This window comes from Protopterus annectens, chromosome 9.part0 (genome assembly GCF_019279795.1).
Source record: "Protopterus annectens isolate FY-2018-M chromosome 9.part0, PAN1.0, whole genome shotgun sequence".
Taxonomy (NCBI): Eukaryota; Metazoa; Chordata; order Ceratodontiformes; family Protopteridae; genus Protopterus; species Protopterus annectens.
In genome coordinates this window covers 1202739103-1202761693 of record NC_056743.1, presented here as the reverse complement: position 1 = coordinate 1202761693, position 22591 = coordinate 1202739103, and the positions used below count along the sequence as shown (strand labels likewise).

Genomic DNA, 22591 nt, shown 5'->3' with positions numbered 1-22591 from the left:
AGCTGTGGCAACATCAGCAATTTTTCATGCCAGACCTTCTCTAGACTACATCAGTGTAGCAGCAGCAAAGTCATCTCATCTTACCTTTATCACTCATTACAAATTAGATCAGGTGTCGAGGGGTCAAGCATCCTTTGGCTCTATGGTGCTTTAGAAATATTCTTCCATGAGACCTCCCAAGCCTGAAGTAGCTGGGGATTCTGTCCCACTGTCAAGGATTAGGTGAAGATTAACATAATCAGATAAAGAAGTTATGTCTTACCATAATGTTCCATCTGTGTTGATCTTCACCAATCCTTGACATCCCCACCCACCTTCCTCCATCCTAAGATTCTTAGTAGATCACTTTAGTCCTGAGCTACTTTCTCATTAAGGACTCGTATATGGCCTCATCTCTATAATATCTATAGTTAACCATTCTATTTTTTCTATATACTATCATCTGACAAACTCGATCTGCGGTACTCTTTGATGAGCATTATGGGTAGTGCCTATCTCGAGAGTTTGGCGAGTGTGAGCTGAAAGATACGGCCGAGTCGGTTCCAAGGTTCACGGCGATGGACAGATTTGGGAAGCAGGGCTATGCATCATCGACCTGCTCTGTCAGGGCCTTGAACATTTTGGTACACTTTACTAGGCTTCAGAGGGATCTGGTCAAGGAGCTGTCAGATACCCTGGCGGGAGCAGTGGCTGAGGGGGTCCAAGACAAGCGGGTACTTTGGAGCTGAGGGCAGTGCTTCTAGCATTTCAGGTGTTTCATTCTGCCTTACCTGAAGGGACAATAGCTATTCAATCAGACAACATGTCCGTAGTCAGGTACATCAGCAAACAGGGGGGATCCAAGTCCTACCCGCTGTGTTGAGAAGCCCTTTAAGTGTGGTAATGGTCCATAACTTCCAACTGCTTTCTGATAATGCACATCCCAGGGAGTTCAAATGTGATTGCGGACAAACTGAGCAGATGCACCCTGATGCTCAAGAGTGGTCTCAACTCCAGAGTGAAAAAGAAGATCTTTCTTTGCTGGAATCAGCCTTGTTGCGACCTGTTTGCTTTACCCATGCACAACAAGTGCAGAAGCTACTTTACCCTTATTCCCCCTCAGGGGGAGTCCCCCAGAGATGCTGTTCTCCTTGATTGGCCCCTGGGTCTCCTTTATGCCTTTCCCCCATTCCCGCTGATCCCTCTTTTCCTCAAAAAGCAGCTCGGTTGAGAAGCAAAGTAATCCTCATTGCACCTTCCTGGCCTCAACAAATATGGTTTCCCTTCCTTTGATCTCATCTACTTCACTGCCCGTGGTTTCTGGACACAGTTCTGGACCTTCTGTCCCATCCTCAGGGACTAGGGCACCCCAGTCTACAGACAGTCAAGCTGACTGCTTGGTTTCTCCAATTCTGTTAGTTGCCAGGCATAATGACATTCCGTCTCCTGTATGACACATTTTGTTGGCATCCCATAAACCATCCACCAGGAATCTCTACAGTAGTAAATGGAAAAGATTTTCTATCTGGACTTGATATTGGTCTGGATCCTTTTTCAGTGCCAGTAGAAAAAGTTCTAGAGTTTCTAACTCCATATTTGGTAAAGGAGCTTCTGCATCCACAATTAAGGTCATCTTAGCAGCTGTTTCAGATTTCCATAATGGTTTTGGTAATCACCCCTTAATCTCCCACAGGTTTTGTAAGGTTTTTCTCAAGGGCACCATTCATTTAAAGCCCCTATTCAAGGATCCTCTACCACCATGGGACTTGAATTTTGTATTGCAGTCTCACATTACCTTCGAGTGAACATGCATCTACGTGTGACTTAGTTTCTTTCTTGGAAAACTTTGCTTCTTATACCTGTCACCTTGGTGAGATGAGTCTCTGAATTACATGCTCTATGTTCTAAATCCCCTTATCTAGTTTTCCATAAAGACAGAGTGTTACTCAGAACATGCCTGTCACTTTCTTCCTAAAGTGATTTCAGAAACCAGTGTCAATCTAAAGGTGAATACTGCTTGCACCTTTTGGATGTGCACCGAAAGTTATGTTTTTATCTGGACAGAAATAAGCAATTTAGACAGAACAATTATCTTTTGCAAGCGCAACATTGGGTAAACCTGTTTCTAAGGTTACTCTGACAAGAAGGTTAAGGGATTACATTTCTTTTATTTACACAAAAAAGAATCTTAACACGCCCAGTGCCTGTGTAGGCACATTCTACCAGATCTATGGCGACTTCACCTGTTTGTCATTCTAAAGCTTCCATGTCAGAAATTTGCACAGCTGCAACATGGACTACTCCATATACCTTTGCTATTAGTTACAAATTTATCTGGTCTCCAGGGGGAGCGCCTTCTTTGGTTCTATGGTTCTCAGGAATGTTCTTCCATAGGGCCACCCAGGATTTTAGGTAGCTGGGGATTCTGTCCCACAAGTCAAGAATAGATGAAGATTGACAACATCAGATAAAGAAGTTATGACTTGCCATAAAGTTCCATCTGTGTTGTCGATCTTCATCTATTTTTGCGTCCCACCTCACCTGCCCCTCCTATAGAGTTCTGGTGGAGTGGTATGCTGTCCTGGGTTTCCTTGTTAGGGTACACTTTGGACATAGCTTCTGGCTTGAGTTAGGGTGTCGTCTTCTGTAAGCTTGCAAACTCAGTCTGAGGTAATGTAGAGAGGGGCATTGTGGGTAGACTAGTATCTTGAGAGATTTTTTTGGCTGACTGATATGTATTAGCCAGATTAGTTCCAAGGATTGGAACTGTACCCACAAATCAAGAATTGACTAAGATTGACAACATAGATGGAACTTTATCACTCTACATATAATCAGTACACTTTCTCACCTCCTCCCCCACAAATCTAAATTTCCTTTTGTCTAACCTTTCTTCTCTTTCACATTGTAATGCCTGTATTTTTAAAACTAAAAAAAGCACTTCCTTGCTTTAATATTTTTAACACATACAAAAGTCACTGAAGACTCACTCTCACCCCCACATTTAAGATACCCTTGACTACATACTACACAAATCTGACTTCGTGCATGACATTCAGTTGGTCATGAAATGTTTTATATAAATACTACTGAGAACAAAAATTGTTACTTACTGTTACTTTTTCCCTTTTAATGTTCTCCTAATTAAAAATTGTTTTACAGTCTACCCACAAATTTAATAAAGTCAACAAAACTCCAGTCTGTTAGCCACTTTTTTCTTCTAAAGTCATAGTTCACAAATGTGATTGACGTTTTATAATCTCACACGTATTTACTAATTTCTGGTGGTGGTCTTGTCCATCTGCGTCTCCCAACACCAGACTCTGGTTCAAGTCTAAGGTGTTCCTGATTTTTCTAGTTACCTCTGGTGCTTTTTTCAGTTTCTGAAGCATTTTTTCTGTGGAACTTTGGAAAAGACTCGCTGTAAGCTTTATCATTAGAAGAATGAGAAGCAGAGTCCAGTTCTGTTTGGTGGCTCACTTCTTGTTAGATAAACTTTTATATTTCCTCTTTGGTGTGTTCTGCATCCAGAGTGTCTTTGATCCTCCAGGAAAAATGATTTAAAGACAGCTGGATATATAGGAGATTGAATCTCACACCTCCCTCTCGACATTCCCTGATTGTTAGGATAAATGTACTTCTCTTCTGCCTGGTGTACAGTGAATAATCATTTTCTGCAAACACAGTCTCCAATTTTTAATACTTTGCCCTTCTGCCGCAGTTTTGTCAGGATCAAATTTATCTACTGATGTAATTGCATATTTACTAACACAAGTCTTGGCTGCTTTCTCATGGCCAGATTTGAAGCATACACTTTATACCCTTTCAAATAAGGTGTGGAATACCAGTCCAGTGTTTCATTTGTGATTTCAAAAAAAAAAAGCCAGATGCGCGAGATCGGTGAGCAGATATGACATTTCACTACTGTATGACTCGCACTGTTGAGAATTTACTGTTATGATGAGTAATTCTAATAGCTACTCTTTTTAGTTGAGAACATTTTGAATTGTTTATATGTCTTTACATTTATTGTTGGTAGCAAACTTGCCTCCGTGAAAGTAAAACAGAAATGAAATACAAATCCTTACATTGTATTTATTGTATACTATTCAAGGTAAAGAACAAGAGTTTTGCTAGTGTCCCCTAGGAGTTGCATCACAGTACTAAGCTTACTTTTATTTTTGTTTTTGTCTTGTCATTTCTCTGTCATAGTGGGTCTGATACTGACACGTCAAGGAAGCCACGAAGAAGCTCTCAAAAAAGTCTGGATAAATCATTAAAGAACAGGTGAGTCATTGCAGATACTTAGCAGAAGGTGACAGAATGAAGTGGAAGGTTTAATTATTTCTCCTATGTTGATTGGGTTAGTCCCACTTGGTTAATAGCATTTTTTCAGGGGAGACCCAAGGTTGTATTTTTACTCCCAGGGGAAATTTGGCCAGGGCATCTGGGAATTTTCCCTACTAGTCATTGTTTTGAGTGGGAATCATTCAAGAGGACCACTTCCTGTTTCTATTCCAGGTGCAGAGGCAGATGGAGAGAGAAGGAGATAAGAGTAGTGAAAAAAAGGAAGGAGAAAGCAAATATCAAGACTGGAGAATGTGTGCGGGATTCCAAGGAAGTGTTTCAAAGAAACTTGTTGGTTTAGATGAGTCAGCAAATGATGGATGTATAATTACAACCCTTGAGTCAGGAGGGTTGTGGGATGATTTACTTAAAGAAATGGTGGTGCGAAGTGAGCCAGAAAATTAAGGAGATGTTTCTTGGGGAGATCTTATGGTAAAAATGCAAAAGGAGGATGCAGAAACAGTCCTGAAAAACAGTGGTGAGATGGAAAAAAAAACATATGCAGAGAAAGTTAATGAAGGCAAATGTGGTGTAGCAGAAAAGATGGCAGAGGAAAATGAAAAATGGAAGTACATGACATTAAATTTGAGACTGTTTTTTCAATGGAAAATGTTCTTGCAGAATACGAAAAAGAGACTGTAACACATGAAGTCTTTATGTGGTAAAAGCATTAAACAGGGAAATAAAAAAGATGATTTCATATGCAATTTCGAACAGAGGTAGAAAGTATTTGATAGGTCATTTAGGTTCATGGGTAGATACTAGGCTATCTGCCCTAGGGCATTTATAAGCCTAGCCAAAGTGTATTTGGCTTCCGCCTCCCTATTAGATTAGCCTACTGTGCCTCTGTAAAGTAGGTCACAGAAGGTACCCTTTTAAGATTAGTTTACTGTGCCTCTGTCTAGAAGGGACACAGGAGAGATCCCAGGGGTGAATTTGCGATTTCTCATCCACGCGTCCAAATTTCACTTGAAGAGGGTCAGCGAGGGGCTATGTCTAACATGAATTGGGATTCTATTCCAGAGTGAGGGGAGCCTCTGGGAAATGAATCTGTCCCACCAGCATGTCCTATTTATTTTTGTGCTGAGGTTTAGGTCCCTGGAGCGTGTAGCTCCAAGGGACTTGGATTTTTTGAGGTGGAGCATGTCCATTAATTCTGGGTTTGACATGGCTTTGTACGTCAGGCATAGATTGCCTCTGAGTAGGCGGTAAGCAACTGAGTAGAGCTGGAGTTTCTTTAGTCGAGCTGCATAGGACATCTGTTTGTAGCCCATGATCCTCTTGGTGAGGTACTTTTGGGGTCTCTCCAGTTGCTGCAGGTGTCTGGTAAGGTACATCCCAAAAGGGGCATTGTATTCAATTATGGGCCTGATGAGTGACTAGTAGAGGGGCACAATGACCTCTCTTGATCTAGATGCGAACCCTTTCATGGTAAGGTGGGCTATATAGAAGGTCTTTCTAACCACTTTGGCAACGTGATTATCAAAGGAGAGATTACTATCTACGTTGGTCCTCAAATCTCTAATTATTTCTTCCGTACTTAATGGATTACCACCTATGTGGTAATTTGTGGGCACCTTGTTTTTCCCAAAGGGGATGACTATGCACTTTTTAGCATTTAGCTTGAGGCCATGGCTCTGGCACCAAGCATCCGTCTCTGTGAGACCTTTTTGGAGGATGCTTGTGTCAGCTGGAGATTCGATTATGGCCCCCAGTTTGCAGTCATCTGCGAACTTTGTCAGCCATAATTCCCCCGTGTTAGCCTGAACCTCAGAGAAGTATATACCAAACAAGAGAGGTCCCAGAACTGAGCCCTGTGGGACGCCACTTGTAACTGGTTTGAATTCGGACATGGCACCTGCGATTCTGACCATGTGGGTTCTATCTCTGAGCCAGTTTGCAACCCATCTTGTGATATAGGGGTTGATATTTAAGCTGGTAAGCTTATTTATGATGCCAGAGTGGGGTATTGTGTCAAAGGCTTTTGCGAGGTCCAGGTAGGCTGTGTGGACTACCTTGCCCTCATCTATGGCTTTGGTAACTGTTTCAAAGAAATCAACTAGGTTTAAGAGGTAAGATCTGCCCTTAACAAAGCCGAATTGGGTAGGGTCCAGTGTCTGGAGGCTCCCAATGTCTTTGTTTGAGTTCCATGATAATATGCTCCATAGCTTTACAGACCAGACTAGTCAGGCTTATGGGGTGATAGTTTCCGGGGTTCGTTGTGGCACCACCTTTGTGGAGTGGGACCACTGTAGCTGTACGCCATTCTTTGGGTACATATCCTGTAGTAAGGCTAAGTTTGAACAGTGACTTAATGTGAGGGTTCAGTTCTTCTTGGAGCTCCTCGTGTAAGACGCAGCCTGGGATACCGTCCCGTCCCATAGATGCTGTGTTTTTTGTTTTGGAGTGGGCAGCTTTCACCTGTGCATCTGTGATGTCAGGGAGGTTACATTCAGTTGGGATAGGCATTTGCTCCTTTGGGGGGGAAGGGGGGAAATGTTTGCTCTGAATCTGTCTGCCAGGATGTTGGCTATGTCAGTAGGTTCGATATATTTTGTACTGTTATGCAACAATTCAGAGCATATCTGGGAGTTTCCGCCCATGTTTCTGACATAACTAAAGAAGGCCTTGTGATTATCTTTAGTGTTTAGGGCAATTTTTCTTTCGAAACTGGCCTTTGATGATTTTATGAGGGATCAAAGTTTCTTGCTAATACTGATCAGAGATGCCTTCCCTTTTTGGGATTTTGCTCTGTCATGTAGTAGCTTCCTCCTTCTGTTGTATAGCTTATTTATAGCCGGGGTCCACCAGACCGGTCTCCTGTTTTTGGAGGAGTGAGTCTTGGTTTTATTTGGGATAGCACGATCCATGCATTCCTGCAGGTGCTCATAGAATGCATTTGTAAAGGATTCTGTGGATTGGGCTATTTTATCCTCTGGCCCAGGGGCTTTGAAGGATTCCACCTCAGTCTTAAGAAGTGCAAAGTTGGCTTTTGAGAAATTCTTTACAGTGATTTTCTTGGCTGGGGGGGTGGGGACGGGATATGGATGTCCAGGGAAATTTGTTTATGGTCTGATCTTACCAATGAGGGGTTTACCTCTGGTGTGGAACATAGTCCCCATGTTGCTGATGACCAGGTCCAGTATGTTCCCTCTTGTGGGAGTGATGACCAGTTGTTCCATTGCGTTAGAGTTTATAAATTCAAAGAACCGTTGGGCGAGGGTGTTTGGGCTTGAGTAGTTTTCCCAGTCAATGTTTGGGTAGTTGAAGTCACCCAATAACAGTGTTTGGAGAGACCTTCATATTCTCCAGTGTTCTCAGGAATGCCAAGTGGGGTTCCTGCAATAGGGAGGGTGTTCAGTAGCAGGCTACAAACTGAAAGGCAGTTTTGCCCGCTGTTAGTTGCACATGGATGGTTTCCGATGCTTCGTGCACTGCCACTAACCTGGAGATGTAGGTATCTTTGATGAATATAGATACTCCCCCTCTTTTTTGTGCTTCGGTCCGGTTTTGGGGCCGAAACGTATGGTATGAGTTATAACCTGGTAGTGCTGGGGTGCTCTCAGAAGCCTTGAACCAGGTTTCTGTTGCTGCACAGACATCGGTTTTCTCCATACTGAGGAGAGCCTCGAGTGCGTGCATCTTGAGGTTTAGACTTCTGGCATTGAGTAGCATTACCTTTAGTTTTTTTATCCTTGGGTTGTCTATGGAGGTGGGTTTGTACTTTGAGACTTGCCTAAAAAAGGCACTATGGGGGTGGCAAGAGCCTTGGCCAGTATACGAAAACCTAAGGGTGACAGGTGCAAGCCGTCCCTAGCGAAGCAATGTGGCTTGTCGAGCATGTCATCCCAGGCTGACAGACACTGGATCCCCTTTGAATGACACCAATACTTTAGCCAGTTGTTGAAACTGATCGTTTTGTCTTTATACTGTGGCATCATTCTTGGTGAGGGCAAGATGCTACTCAAGGTCAGGGTCATACCAGCCTGGGCTACATGGTCAGAGAGCTCCTCTATGTCATGTAGTCCATGGAGGTACATCTCAGGTCATTCACACCAGTGTGGACAATGACAGAGTCATACTTGTACTTGCTTTGGAGTGACCTGAGTGCTTGCGTTATGTGGCGGATCCTGGCACCCGACAGGCAGCTTACAGTGACCTTCTCCTTGTTCAGTCTGGTGAGCGGGACGTCAGTGTGCTGGACAGTAGAGTCCCTTATAACAAGTGTATTTGGTGTGTTTGGCCTTAAGGGCTGTGACTGTGAGGCACACTGATTTTGTGAGATATGTGATTCGTGGGTATTGTTGAGGGGTGGCTGTTGCTTGGATATCTGCTTAGGAGGTCTTTGCTGTTTAGGCAGATTTTTATTTAGAGCCTCCGAGTATGTTTTTGTGTGTTTGTGTTGGGTATGCAGATGCAATAGGTTTGTGTGAGACTGGATTTGTGGTGTGGGTGGTTACCTTTTCCTCCTGACTGACTGTGCTAGTCTTGGGTTGAGAGAGCTCTGCCTCCAGTTTGGCTGTGTAACTGCATCTCTCACATGTATTAGAGTTTGTTGGAAGGAGGAGAGGGTTGTCTGTGTACATAAGGCAATTGTAACATTGCCTCAAAATTCCCAGATTCACCAGCTGGACTGGAGAGTAACCTTGAAACTGACCCTTGGACATACCAGATTAGTATAGGGAACTGTTTTTTTACTGATCAGATTAGGGAAGGGAACTGATTTTTCACTTTATCAGGAAGGACCAATCGGGAGTCTAATACTTATGAGAAGTCAAGGAGGGTATAGTGCTTTAGTTAGTGTTTCCTTATAAGAGCTGAGCAAGTGCAGGGCTTTAGAAAGAGAATAGAGTGATTACTTTGAGAGTTTGAACAGTTCTAAGGGAAAAAGTGAAGAGCAGACTTTGTGGAGCCTAGAATAGTTTAAACCTGTTTAGGTGGCATGCCCGACGCTGCTCAGTGCGCAAAACCACGCAAAAAGACTGTTTGTAGGGTTTTAAATGAGAGAGAGATCAAGGAGTTTAGAATTGACCCAAAATGGCCAATAAAACTACAGCTTCTAGGTAGTAACCACTCCTCCAGGGACAGGCAGGTTGTTCAGTGTTAACCACTCCCACTGGTGAACACAGAGACTTCCCTTTAGCCCAAGCAAGCACTAGCCTTCTAGAAACTTCCAAACAGTTCAGAACAGCAAATCTGTAACTGAACTTTCTTAACTTTCAGAAAGTGGGAAAAAAGCAAGATTATTTTTTCTTTTTGTTGTAATTTAAAGGTAGCAGAGATACACAAGCAGCAAAATAATCACAACAGTGCAATAAATGACCCCACACTTGAGTACTGGGCCAAAATCAGGTAAAATGCAGTTTTTAGAGAAAAAAACAATTTTAAATTAAGTGCAACACAGGAAATGCAGTAAACAGGCTCTAGATGTGTTACAAGTACTGTTACTGTTATAGATATAAACTTTAGCAAGCCGGAAAATGCCAAAAAGTAGGTGGCAAAGCAGGAAAACTTTAACAAAAAATCAGAAGAAAATACTTAAAAATCACAAAAGTGGCTCTTTTTCTTCTCTCAGCGTTTTCTCCCCTCGGTAGGTGCTTCAGCAACAACTAGCAAGCCTGAAAAGATGCCAAAACCATGAGGCAGCCTGGTTTTAAGAGAGACAGATCAAGGAGTTTAGAATTGACCCAAAATGGCCAATAAAACTACAGATTCTAGGTAGTAACCACTCCTCCAGGGACAGGCAGGCTGTTCAGTGTTAACCACTCCCACTGGTGAACACAGAGACTTAAAAGCTTTTTGCAAAGAAGTACTGGAGACTGCAAATGTTTGACAAAAATGGGTTTATGGACTGGTGAACTGGTTCCTGAGATTGTAATATTGTATTAAAAGTAGAAAGAGTAAAAAATATACATATACCAAGCATTATAAATGTGCAGTGGAATAGGGGTGTTGTAAAATACTGGGGACAACGCAAAACATGTTTTTTTTTTGTTTGTTTTTTGTGTGGAAAAGGATATTTGATAACTGTGACAAAAAATGTTTATATTTGTGGGGAAATGGGACATGATGCAAAAAAATGTGAATTGAAATATTAGACATAACAAAATTGGACATTTGTTGATGGATTGCAAAAATGAAAATAGTAAGGAAAAAGAAACTGACGAAAATGAACAAACGGAACAAATTTTAGAAGTAGTAGAAATAGAAGAAAAAATTAGATAAAAAAACAGTAAATGAGATGTAGAAGAAGGTTCTGAAATAAGTGATTGAAGACATAAACTGGGAGGTAGTAAAGAGATAAGAATTCTGTTGGTAAAAGGGTAAAATTTAAAGGAATAGTGCAAAAGAAAAAAGAGGAAATCGGTGAAAAATGGTATATACAGCTAAAGGTTGGGGCTTGGTATAATGGTTAAGGTGTTTGACTCATAAACACAAGGTACATTGACTCATAAACACAAGGTACAGTGTTTGATTCTCCCCCTTGGGGAGGAAATTGGGTAGGCTTACAATGGCCTGTTAAGAAAGATAGCCTACTAAAGATCTGTGAATTTATGAAGCCATGAATCTAAGGAAAAGGGGAAATGAAAATTTTAGTGTTTTCTGTAAATGTGAATAGTATTAAGATTGTAATGAGAATAGGAATTTTTCACTGGTATAACACGTGATGTAACTAAGTATATTAGACACAAGATTTCTAACAAATTAAATATTTCAAATAGAGAAACTATGGAGAGGAAAGATAATTTGGGAAACAGATGTTTTGAATGTCTGTATTCTGTACAAATACAGTAAGATGTTAGATGTAACTAGCAAAAATAGGAAGATTAACCATTCTAGATTTAAAATGGAAAGAACAAATATAGAATTATAACATATGTTTATATTAACTGTAAAGAAAGGGAAAGCTTGTTTCATCATATTTTTGACTGTGTAGCGATAAATATGAATATTATAATGACAGGAGATTTTTACTGTGATTTAAGAGGCATGAGTAAAAAGGAAATGATGTAAGAAAAGTGTTAGAAGTTATAAGATGGGGTAAGTTAAAACTTTAAGACAAACATTTGTGGACTTAAAAAAGGGGTATGTATAGAACTGAAACAGATCATTTATAGTATCAGAAGGTTTACTTATAGAAGACTGGGAGGTAGTTGAAACAGGATCTTCTGATCAGTTTGCAATATGGGTAGAGATAAAAGAAAACAAGGATATATAAAAATAGACAAAGGAATAAAAAGGATAAATGAGAAAGCATGGAATAAAAGAATTTTGGAATACAGTTATGGAAAGATCATTTTACTATAAGAACATTTTATAAAAATTGGTCTGAATGGTGGATGATATTTAAGGAAAAATATAAAATTCTTTACAGTGGCACTATGATGTGAGAAAAGCAGAGAAAGAAAAATATAAAAGAACATATGATGCACTGGAAGATTTAGAACTTAACAAAGTACTTTGACAAAGAAAAATAATTATATGAAAGAAATCAAGAAGAAATGCAATGTGTTATATAAGCAAGGATGTTTTGAATGGTTAAATGAAGGTTTTATGTATAAATAATTATGTAGTGGAATACGTAAATTCATATGGATGATAGAAGAGACCAATAGTACTGAATAATAATGGTTATACAATCTTTATGATAACATGATAGGAGATCTTAATAAGGCATTTGACACAATTGGATATGAATTATTTTGGGTAATAAAGAATATAAGTGAGAAAGTTAGGAAATTATGTATGTCAGCATCTAGTAATTAAGTAAAAAATACCTGTAAATGGCTGAAGACAGGGATGTCAAGTGAATTGTATATTCTTTGCATTAGTTATGAATGTGATAGTATGTGAAATAAATTGCAAAATGAAGGAGATGGGGTACAATAACACCTGCAGAGTTAAGAATTCCAGTTCTGTTAATAGATGCAGATGACATTAGAATTGCAGGAAAACAACATTTAGATAAAAGTTATTTACACAAATGAGTGTCTAGAGATGATTTGGGTGGCTTTAAATAAAAAGTAAAGGTTTAGATGATGCATTAAAGATAGGGGGTTATTTATTTTATTTGTCATTTAGTTGACATTTGTTTACTGGGAAAGTTCAACTGATTATGTGCCCATTTTCAGTGCATAAAGTCAAGATTTCTTGAAAGAAAAAGGGCGGAGTAAGAAAGGAAAAATGCAGGAATACATAATAGATTAAGTTTACTGATGTAAAGGCTACCAAGAAAAAGGGAAACTATGAGGGGTGGTAGGAAGGGTCTAGGGAAATTACCATAATATAAATTTAGAAATAAAAGCTGGAGGGGAAGTTAGCAAGTCAACAGTAAGTTAAAGATATAAAATTAGAAATGGGTGTTAAGTTGGCATGGAGTATTGGCGTATCCATTTATTGTATAGATGCTCTTTTAGTTGAGCTTTGAAGGAATAGTATTGAGGTGTTTGATTTTGGAATATCGTTCCAGGTTTTTGCAGCACAGTGTGAGTTCAGACCAACTCCATTAGATCTTTGAGGTTTGTAAGTAGATGCTGGAGAGGAATTTAAGTTGGGAGATGGAATATAATGGTGAAGTAATGTTGAGGCTGTTTGTGAGAACAGGGAATTGTACAGTATTTTATATGTTAAGATTAGTTTATTAAAAGTCAACAGGTGGAGTAGTTCGAGCCAGTGTAAAGTTTTGAGAGCAGAATAGTGGTGAGATTTGAGAGGCTGTCTGGTAGCAAATTTCACTATTTTGTTATAGCATTGACTGAGTTTTGCTGTTAGTGAAGATTTGTTAGGATAAGGGAGGCATATAAAAGAGATGGTAAAAGATAAGTGGGGGCAAGAGTTACTTTTGGTGAGCTGGTGATGAATTTTTTAACTTTGTACAGCATGCCTAGTTTTTTTATTAGTCTTTTTGATGTTACTGATATGCAGGTCAAATTTAATGTCTATTGTTGCATGTAACCGCATAGTATGTGAAACAACATCGATTGCAGTATTGTTAAGAGAAGTAATTGTAAAGTTAGAGTAATGAAGGGGGAGCTGTTTGTGTAAGAATAGCAGTAATTTGGTTTTATTGATATTTAGTAGGAGAGGATTGTTGGTAAGCCAGCACTCGATGGAATTGAATGCCTCTCATGTTTGAAGATGTGTAAGGTTATTAGAGGAGCAGATTAAAGTAGAGTTGTTGGCATCTTGAATAACTGTTTTTTGTTTAGAGGTGGAATGAAGATGATTAATAAAAATGTTGGAGGAATGGACCCAGAATTGAACCTTGAGGTACCCCAGCGTTAACTGGTAGATAGTGAGAGAAACTGGAATTCCATCTGACTGATATCTGTCAGAGAGGTGACTGGTGAACCATTGTAAGGTAGCTTCTGTTAATCCAAGTAGGGATAACTGGGACAGGAGTTTGGGGTGGGAGACTGTCAAAAGCTTTTGATAGTCTCATCTCTATTGTTATACCGATGTTACCTGAATCACAAGCTTTATTTTCTGTGTCAGTGAAGGGTAAAAGAGTAGTGGTAGTACTGTATACAGATCTGAGTCCATGTTGTGTAGGGGATTATTGTCAAGAAGATATTGAAGAAATTGTTTGTGATTGCATTTCTCAAAAATTTTGGAAAGAGGAGAAAGGATGGCAATAGGCCTATAGTTGGATATGTCTGTTGAGGTGCCACCTTTGTGGAGAGGAAGGATAAAGAACTTTTTCCACAGGGTGGGGACAGTGGCTTCCTTAATCTGTCAGTAAATATAGAAACTGGGGATGCTGTAGAGTCAACTGCCATTCCTAGGTATTCATTAGGAAGATAATCAACAGAGGAGTCATTTTGTTTCCTTAGCAGGGACTTAATAAAGCAAGTAGGTACTCGTATGGAGGAAGTGGAGGGGCAAACTAGTAGGATGATGAGCAAAGGTAGAAGGCGTTGTTGGGAAGTTGTTGGTAAGTAGGTGGACAGTAGTCTCTCCTTTGATAGTCACATCGCCACAGTAGTCAGGAGGTCCTTCTATGTGGCACACCTTATCATAAAAGGGTTCTCATCCAGGAAAAAGAGGTCATTGTTCCCCTCTACTTGTCACTCATTAGACCCATTATAGAGTACAACGCCCCTTTTGGAATGCACCTCACAAGACATCTGCAGCAGCTGGAAAGGTCACAGAAGTACCTCACAGAGGATTACTGGCCTCAAACAAATGCCCTACACTGACCGCCTCAAAAAAACTCCAGCTTTACTCCGTAGTATATCGCCTACTCCGAGGTGATCTCTGCCTAACATATAAAGCTATGTCAAACCCAGAGCTGTTGGACATGCTACACCTAAAGAAATTCCAATCCCTCCAAGCTACACGTTCTATGGACCTAAGCCTTGTCACCACAATAAACAGGACACGCTGGATGGATAGATTCCTGTCTCAGAGACTTCCTATACTCTGGAACAAGCTACCCAGCTTTGTCAAGCAAAGTACTTCATTAGCACTCTTCAAGAAAAATCTTGAGTGGATGGGAAATAGGAAATACACCCTGGGGATCACTTCTGTGTCTCTGCTGGACAGTGGCACAGGAAAATAGCTTTCTTGGGTGGCGTAAGCTATGGTACCTTGCTGGCTAGGCTTACGTAGGCCCTTGGGCCGATAGCCTAGTACCTACCTATGAACCTATAATGGAAGCGATGCTGTTGATAAATAAGTGTTAAATTGGGATGCTGTATCAGAAGTACTGTTACTGGAGGGTTTAGGGGAAGAATTATTTCTGGGATGTGTAATTCTTTTGATTTCTTGCCATAAAGTCATTGCAGTGGTTTTATGCTGATCCTGAGACTTGACGTAATTTTTTTTTTTTTATCTCTTTTCACATGTTTTTTTCACTAGTTATGCAGTGCTCTAAAGTGTTGTAGATTGTTGTATTTTCTGTTTCGAGTAGCATAGCCATGCCTTGTCTCTGTTTTGCATGAGAGATCTGGTATTTATAGAAAGCCCGAGGGAATAGTTATTTTTAGCTCTTATCCTTCTGGCAGGAGTTAATCTGTTTAATGTGTCTAGGAATGTATAGATGAATTTGTTGACTACCTCATCAGGGGGTAAGTATTTAAGGAAAGACCAATTAATAGTATTTAGTATATCTGTAAAAGTCTGGTTAAAGTGGATTAGGTTGTTTACTGTTTTGTAAGTATGTTTGTATGGGTGAGAGATGTCTAGTTGTACAGATAGGGTGGTGATCACCAAGTCTGGTAGAATTTTAGATTCCATGTAGTCACTAGGGTGGGAGACTAGAATCCAATCAAGAATGGATCCTCTTTGGTATGATGAGTTGGTATAAGTTGGGTTGGTTATGAGTTGTGAAAAAACAAAAAGGTTTATGCTGTCTGTAGGGAAATAAGAATTGATAGATTGTTACCAGGTGGTACGTACATTGCAGTGATGCAGAGGCTTTTTTATTATGTTAGTTAAGATAGCGGATTATTAGTTTGGCTTTGTGAAAAGAAGGTATAGGATGGTTATGAGGAGTTAAGGAGATGGGATTTGGATATAGTATGGCTACACCACCTCCTTTTCTTTTGAGTCTGACATTTCTGATTTTGTTGATCCCGGGGGAAGGACTTCAGAATCTTTGTGAGGTTTGAGCCAGGTTTCAGAGATTACTAATATGTCAAGGGATTGTAGAGTTATCCAAGCATGTAGTTCGATGACTTGTTGCAAATGCTACATATGTTTACTAAGACAAATTTGAGTTTAGTGTGTGAGGCTGGAGAGTTGTGAAATTGGGACCTGGGTTAGGGTGGATATCACCACAGAGTAACAGAAATTTAATGACAATACAGAAAATAAATGCTTTAATTTTGGATGTGTAGCAAGTCTGTTTGTTGGATAAGTAAAGTGGTGTTTGATAAAGTTTACGTTTAAACAAGAGACTATGGTCAATGTGAAATAAATGAGGAGTGATGAGTATGGAGTAGTGATGTGTGAAAATGGAGGAAGACACTGACTATAGTAGGGAAGAGTGTAGATGGAATTCGTACTAAGTAAGATGAAGGAGAAGATAGGAAAAAAAGCATAAGTGCAAGGAGGGTAAGGAGAAACATGGTAGAGTTAGGACTGGGAAGAATTGAGAAATTGAAGAAAAGGAAATGAGTAATGAATAACGAAGAGTGTATTGGAGGGAAGGATATGGATAGATTAGAAGTAGTAAATTGGCTATAAAAGTAGAAATGGTGTATGGAGTTTAAATAGAAAATAGTGAGGTAGTAATTATTTTCTGTGAAGGTGGTAAGGCAAATAGAGATAGTGGTAGGGAGTGTGTGTGTGTAGTAGAGTATGTGAGTAAGGTGCTAGCCTAGATGGGAGAGGAGTTAATAGAGAAAGGAAGTTGGTAGGAGGGTAGAAGTATGTTATAAAGTAAAGAAGGGAGGGCTAGTACAATTTGGCGGGAAGAGGAGATGTTCTGATTGGAAGGAGTACAGTGAAAGGGTGGAGTAAATAGACTACAAGTTTAGATGCTGTGGGGGTGGGTGAGATTTGGAAGTAGGGTAGAGGAGCGAAGTGAGCCCGAGCAGAGCAAGGACGAATGGAGTGGGCTGAGATGCAAGAGGTAGACTGAGCAGCCAAAAATAGACTGTCTGTTGTCAGTGCATAGCCCAGGTCAGTGCCATAGTTTGAGATGTTATCCAAGTATGTTAAGCTGAGCACTTTTTCAGGTACTAGGTTTCTGAGCTGAAGGTACAATATTTCTCTTAGCTTCAGATGGCAGCGGACAGTTTATAGTGGTAACAAATAAAAAAAAAATCGGCAGAAAATAACAAGTGATGGTAAGGTAGAAGGCAATGTGGGTGGCTGACTATATGTGAGCCGCCGGTAAGTGTGCACTCCACTACCCTAGTTACACAATTGTAAAAGCTAGAAAAAAAAAAACTAGCGAAAGCAGTGCAATAGTAGAGGGGGTAGATATACCCTCGGTGGTACTTAAATTATGAGGCAAGCTTGATAACGATCATGCTGTACATAAGGTTTCTTCAGAGGCAGCTGTTTTCAAGCAAGTGGGAAAAACACTCGACTGTGGTGTTTTTTGGGTAACTAAAAAACATAAAAAATTACAGTGAATGAAATTTCTGGTAGGTATTACATTTAGGAATAAAGATTTAAGTAGAATTCATTAGGGAAAAACAACAGAAGAAATAAAGCAAACTTGTCTTTTCTGGAGAACATACAAATTATCATTCAGAAAAAGAAGCTTATTTGAGAAATTCAGTACTGATGGGGAAAAATAGCAAACTTAGTAAGTGTATTTATGTTGCCAACAGCATTTGAAAATGAATTATTGCAGTTTTCTTTTATGTTTATATGGGGTCCTAGATTAAATCTAGTAAAAAGGTATTTTGTATGTAAATAAGGAGGTTTAGGGTTAATTAACCCAGTGGTGTATGCTGCTTCATTAAATTTGTTCAAAGTGTTAAAGTGGATAAATGAAAAAGATGAAAGATTAGTAATAAAACTGTGCAAGTGTGATACCTTTTGGTGTATGGTAAAAAAAAGAGTAAAAGAAAAAGTGTATAAACGAAGACATAAAATGTTACCGAGAAATATTTTTGTGGAAAATAAAAATTGATGGTATAGAAAACGATAGAAAAGTATGGAATAAGAATGTAATGGTAAAACATTACTATGTAAAACCATATGAAAATCTAACGGATGAAAAAAAATCAAAGCTATTAAAAAAAAAAATACATTGCCAGTAAAAGAAAATATGCCATATAAAAAATGTGATAGAATATGTTTACATTTTCAAGAAAAAGAAAATACGGAATGTGTAAATGTAAGAGTAAAAAGTTATGGAGAAAACTGTAAAGATTTCTTTGAGATTATAAAAGAAGTTGATAAAATAAACATGGATACGATTAAATATGGTTATTGTATGAATATACATTATGAGTAGATGGTTATTTTTCGTTATATGGAATGAAGGAATAAATAAAATGATGTTTAATGCTAAATGGATTATCTGAAGTTGTTAATCTTCTTCCTATTCATCACTGATGGGTTCTGTTCCGACCCCTCGGAACCGAGTCGTACTGATACCAAGCTCGCATGCACCAAAAACTCTCGAGTTAAGCTGCTACCCACAATGCCCTTCTCCCAGTTACCTCAGATCTCGTTTGCCGCGCAGCCATATAGCAGCATTTCACCGAGGTCTCCAGCTAAGTATTGCGTTTTTCAAAATTTATAGTACTTTGTGAGTTTTTTCCTCTCAAACTCTTCTATTTCTTGATATCTTATTCAGCTCAACCCACGGGTATCCCTTTTCTTGTACCATCATTGGTAAATGCCCTTTTTACCCTTGTGGTGTTCTGAATACCATTGTTGGCATTTCCTCATTCTCTTTCCTTCCTTTCCTTACTTTGGTTGGTTGTTGTGTTGTTTTATTGTGGTATGCCTGAAAAGAAAGGGACTTTGGGGTTTAAGCATTGCTCTTCCTGCAGTGGTAAACTCCCGGATAGTGATCTACATGAGGAATGTGTATATTGTTTGGGGGTTCCACACTTAATCTGTGAAACCTCCCTGTGACATTTGTGCCAGTTTCAGCAGACACTGAATGAAAGAAGGAATAAACTAATTCTCAAAGGCCTGCTTCTTTCTCCTTTTTCTGAGGCTATTTCTGTGTCGGAGGTCTCAACCCCTCCATCTATGGACAAAAAAAGTCCTTGTTCTGACCCCTCTTCACTGGCCGGTGATAGTGGCAAGCCTCATAAGCATAAGGCCCATAGCACTTCATGGAGCACGGGAGTGCCTCCTCTGTTCCGACTACCTCGGCTCTGAGCTCTGCTCCAGTGGTCCTTACAGAGATTGTCATGACCCTCATCAGCGCCGCTGTGTGCACTGATGGGTTACAGTTCCTACTGTGGTTTCGGCTCTGACCATATTGCCTGCCATTACCTCGCCATTGACATCCCCCATCTCTGTTCCGAGATCGGTACCGATGACCTCTTCAGAGCCGATAATGACTTCCAGTCTGGCTATTGCTTAAGCTTCGAGCCCGCTCTTGGCACCGATAATCCCGCTTTTGACAGTTTCAAAACTGGAATCCTTGGTGCCAACCTTTACTTCACCACGGACCCGGTACTCCCAGTCCTTGGATCAGTTTGCTGGACAAGCCTTCAGCCCCTTTTTGGACCGACCTGACTCCCCCTCAGGTGCGTCAGTAAGGTCAACCAGGAGCGGTATCGGAGTTGGATGTGGTGCGCCTCTTTGATCAGCTGCTGACAGCCAGGGGGATTACAAATTTTCCTAGAACTCACCCCACTCTGGGTTTTGGGTCCATTGCTCTTGCGACTCCCTTGTAGTCTCCTCCCTTGGACTCATCGGTTCCGAGGCCCATAGTTCCAACGTCTGCAAGAGGATTCCTTTCCTCACCACCGACAGTGACCTTGTCTGAGGCTCCGAGGCCCCTTTGGGTGTCGGTTCCTTTGGACCCCACCCTTTGTCAATCTCTTGTTTGGGGGTGGAACCCTCTGTTTCAGATACGGCTCTGGTTGTTTCACTGGCTCCTTCTTTGGATCCGAGGGTGACTCCCACCCCGGTTTTGCTTGAGGCTCCGTCCCCAGGAACGGGCTGCGACTCCGGTTCTGAGATGGTCTTCCTTGGTTCCGGGCTCCCATTCCTCTTCAGGTGGGCCTGCCTTCCAGGTGATGGGAGAGGGTGCTTGCTTCAGGAAGCAATTCTCCTACGTCGGACCTTCCCCCCGCTCCTGCTAAGCTGCAGCCATCACAGGCCACCCCTTCAGGACAGAGAGAGCGCAAGCCTCAGGAAACCCCTGTACAGGGTAACTCCCTTTTTGAGTCTTCAGATGCTCCTACTGAAGAACCCCCTCGGAAACGGATGTATAAGAGGAAACACATAAAGATACGGACTATGATGATGGGGAAAGGGTCCCCACAGTCACCCCCCGACTATCTTCTTTGGAGACATCCTGGAAATTTTGAGGTAGAAGGGTGACTGGAAGCCCTCCAACCCTTCCTCAGAGGAATCAGTATTTCTGCAAGCCTTCCGCTCTCGGCCCTCTACTTCTTGGGTGAACCCCCCCCCCCCCCCCCTGCCGATGAGTTAGTCAAGCGTATCATGCAGCGGGCATGGAAGAACCCTGATACCGTCGAGGCCATTCCCCGGAGATTAGACAAAATACTCTCCCCTTCAGAGGGATCAGCCCCATTGGTCTAGAGGCTTACCAGTATACACTGTGGTGGTGGCAGCTGCCACGAAAAAGGACCTTGCGGAGGAATGTCTTGCTGTCCACCCACCCAACAAGAGTCCCGGGCGGTGGACAGATTAGGGAAGTGAGTTTTTGCTTCACCGACCTTTGCTGTTAGGTCTCAACTTTTTGGCGCATTTTACGAGGCTGCAAAGAGATCTCATCACTGAACTCTCTGGAACCCTCGCGTTTCAAGTTTCAGATGTGGCACGTGATAATGTTGCTTCCCAACTTGCCACCCTAGAGTCTATTTCCAACTCGTCCTTGAGGTTGCTGTCCCACGCAACCGAAGGGGCGGCTAGAGCTGCGGGTGCAGACGTAGTTATGAGACGCCACACCTGGATGCACATTTGTGACCTCACAGACTTCTTTTTACTTTTTAAACGCCCCTATTGAACCGTCCACTTTGTTCGGTTCTAAAATGAAGGACACATTAGCCAGGTGCGAGCAGGACGGAAAAACCTTGCCTGCCATTGGACTACATTTTTCCAAGCCTCAGCGCTCCTTTTCCAGGAACCAGAGGAGTGGAAAGATGTGGCACAAAAAATCTCAAGGCCCTTTCCGTAGTGCACGTGGTGAGGACTCCCCCAGAGGCAGAAGGGGTTCTAATAATGGAAGACGCCCCTTTCGGGGCAGAGGGGGTCCCTGAAATCAGGACTCTGGGGATTCTTTCTCTAGACGAATGTATCAGCACTCCTAAAGCATTGCCTGATTGCTTTCCTTTGGAAGCAATTGTGGCTAGTTTCTCTCTGCACCAAGCTGCCTGGCACACTATTACAAATGATCAGTGGATGCAGAGAATAATTTCCAGAGGTTACTACATTCCTCTAATCTCTTATTCAAGACCCCCAAAATCCCTTCCCAATGTTCACCCAGTCAAAGGGAAGAGGCAGCTTCAGAAATAGCAAAGCTGTGTATAAAACGAATCATCCAGCAAGTCCCCCCAGACCCGTGCGGATCCGGGTTTTACTCAAGATTCTTTTTGGTGCCAAAAAAGATGGGACTGGAGACCCATTCTGGATCACAGCCAACTAAACAAGTCAGTAGTTCAGACCAAATTCCGCATAGTCATGATACAATCCATTCTCCCATTTCTTCGGGAGGGTGTGTGGATGTGCTGGATAAACATCTGGGATGCGTATTACCACATCAAAATGGACAATCGTTCAAGGAGTCTCCTTCGCTTCCGACTGGGAGATGATCATTACCAATTCAGAGCCCTGCCATTCGGTCTCTCGACGGCCCCCAGAGTGTTCACGAAATGCTTAGCAGTGGTGACAGCTCATCTGAGACTTCAGGGATTCCAGGTGTTTCCGTATTTAGAAGATTGGCTCCTCTCTACCCCCACCAAGCGCCTACTGGTCAGGGCCCTCCACTACACTCTAGCACTAGCGGAGTTCCTAGACATCACCATACACTGACAAAAATCCGACCTTCATCCCACCCAGCAATTGGAATTTATAGGGGCAGTATTCAACACTCAGACAAGCCAAGTCTCTCTTCCTCCTCACAGACTTGAGAGATTAAGGTTACAAGTACAAGTGATACTCTGTCGAAAGAAGGTGCCTGCAAGGGAAGTTCTACAGGCTCTGGGGTCTTTGGCGGCAACCATCCCAATTGTTCCCCTAGCCAGATTGTATGAGACTACTACAATGGCTCCTTCTGCGCAGTGGGTATCCAGTCTTCATCCCCTGAGCTCATAGATCCTCATCACCTACTCCTGCAAACAAGATCTCCTCTGTTGGATGAGAACAAATGAAAATCTTTGGTGTCGCCCCTTCCAGACTCCCCAACGCTACGGTGACCACGGACGCTTCCCTGATAGGGTGGGGGGGGGGCACTTCCAGGGAAAGCCAGTCCAAGGCACGTGGTCCAGCTTAGAGGTCAACTTGCATATCAGTATCCTGGAGTTATGAGCGGTGCTGTTAGCATTGCAGGCACTTGACCTGCTCCTTCCATCCGAAACGGTTGCAATCCAGTCGGAAAATATGTCCGTCATTTGACATAAACAAACAGGGAGGGACCAAGTCCTAATCC

The 22591-nt window shown here is 41.5% G+C and overlaps 1 long non-coding RNA gene across 1 annotated transcript in view; it reads left to right on the top strand.

Moving 5' to 3' along the window:
- LOC122811938 overlaps window positions 1-22591 on the top strand; it is a 558722-nt gene that overhangs the window by 56502 nt on the left and 479629 nt on the right. Inside the window, exon 2 of the long non-coding RNA XR_006366316.1 lies at window positions 4192-4266. This is a non-coding gene — a long non-coding RNA (uncharacterized LOC122811938). The remainder of the gene's footprint in view (window positions 1-4191; window positions 4267-22591) is intronic.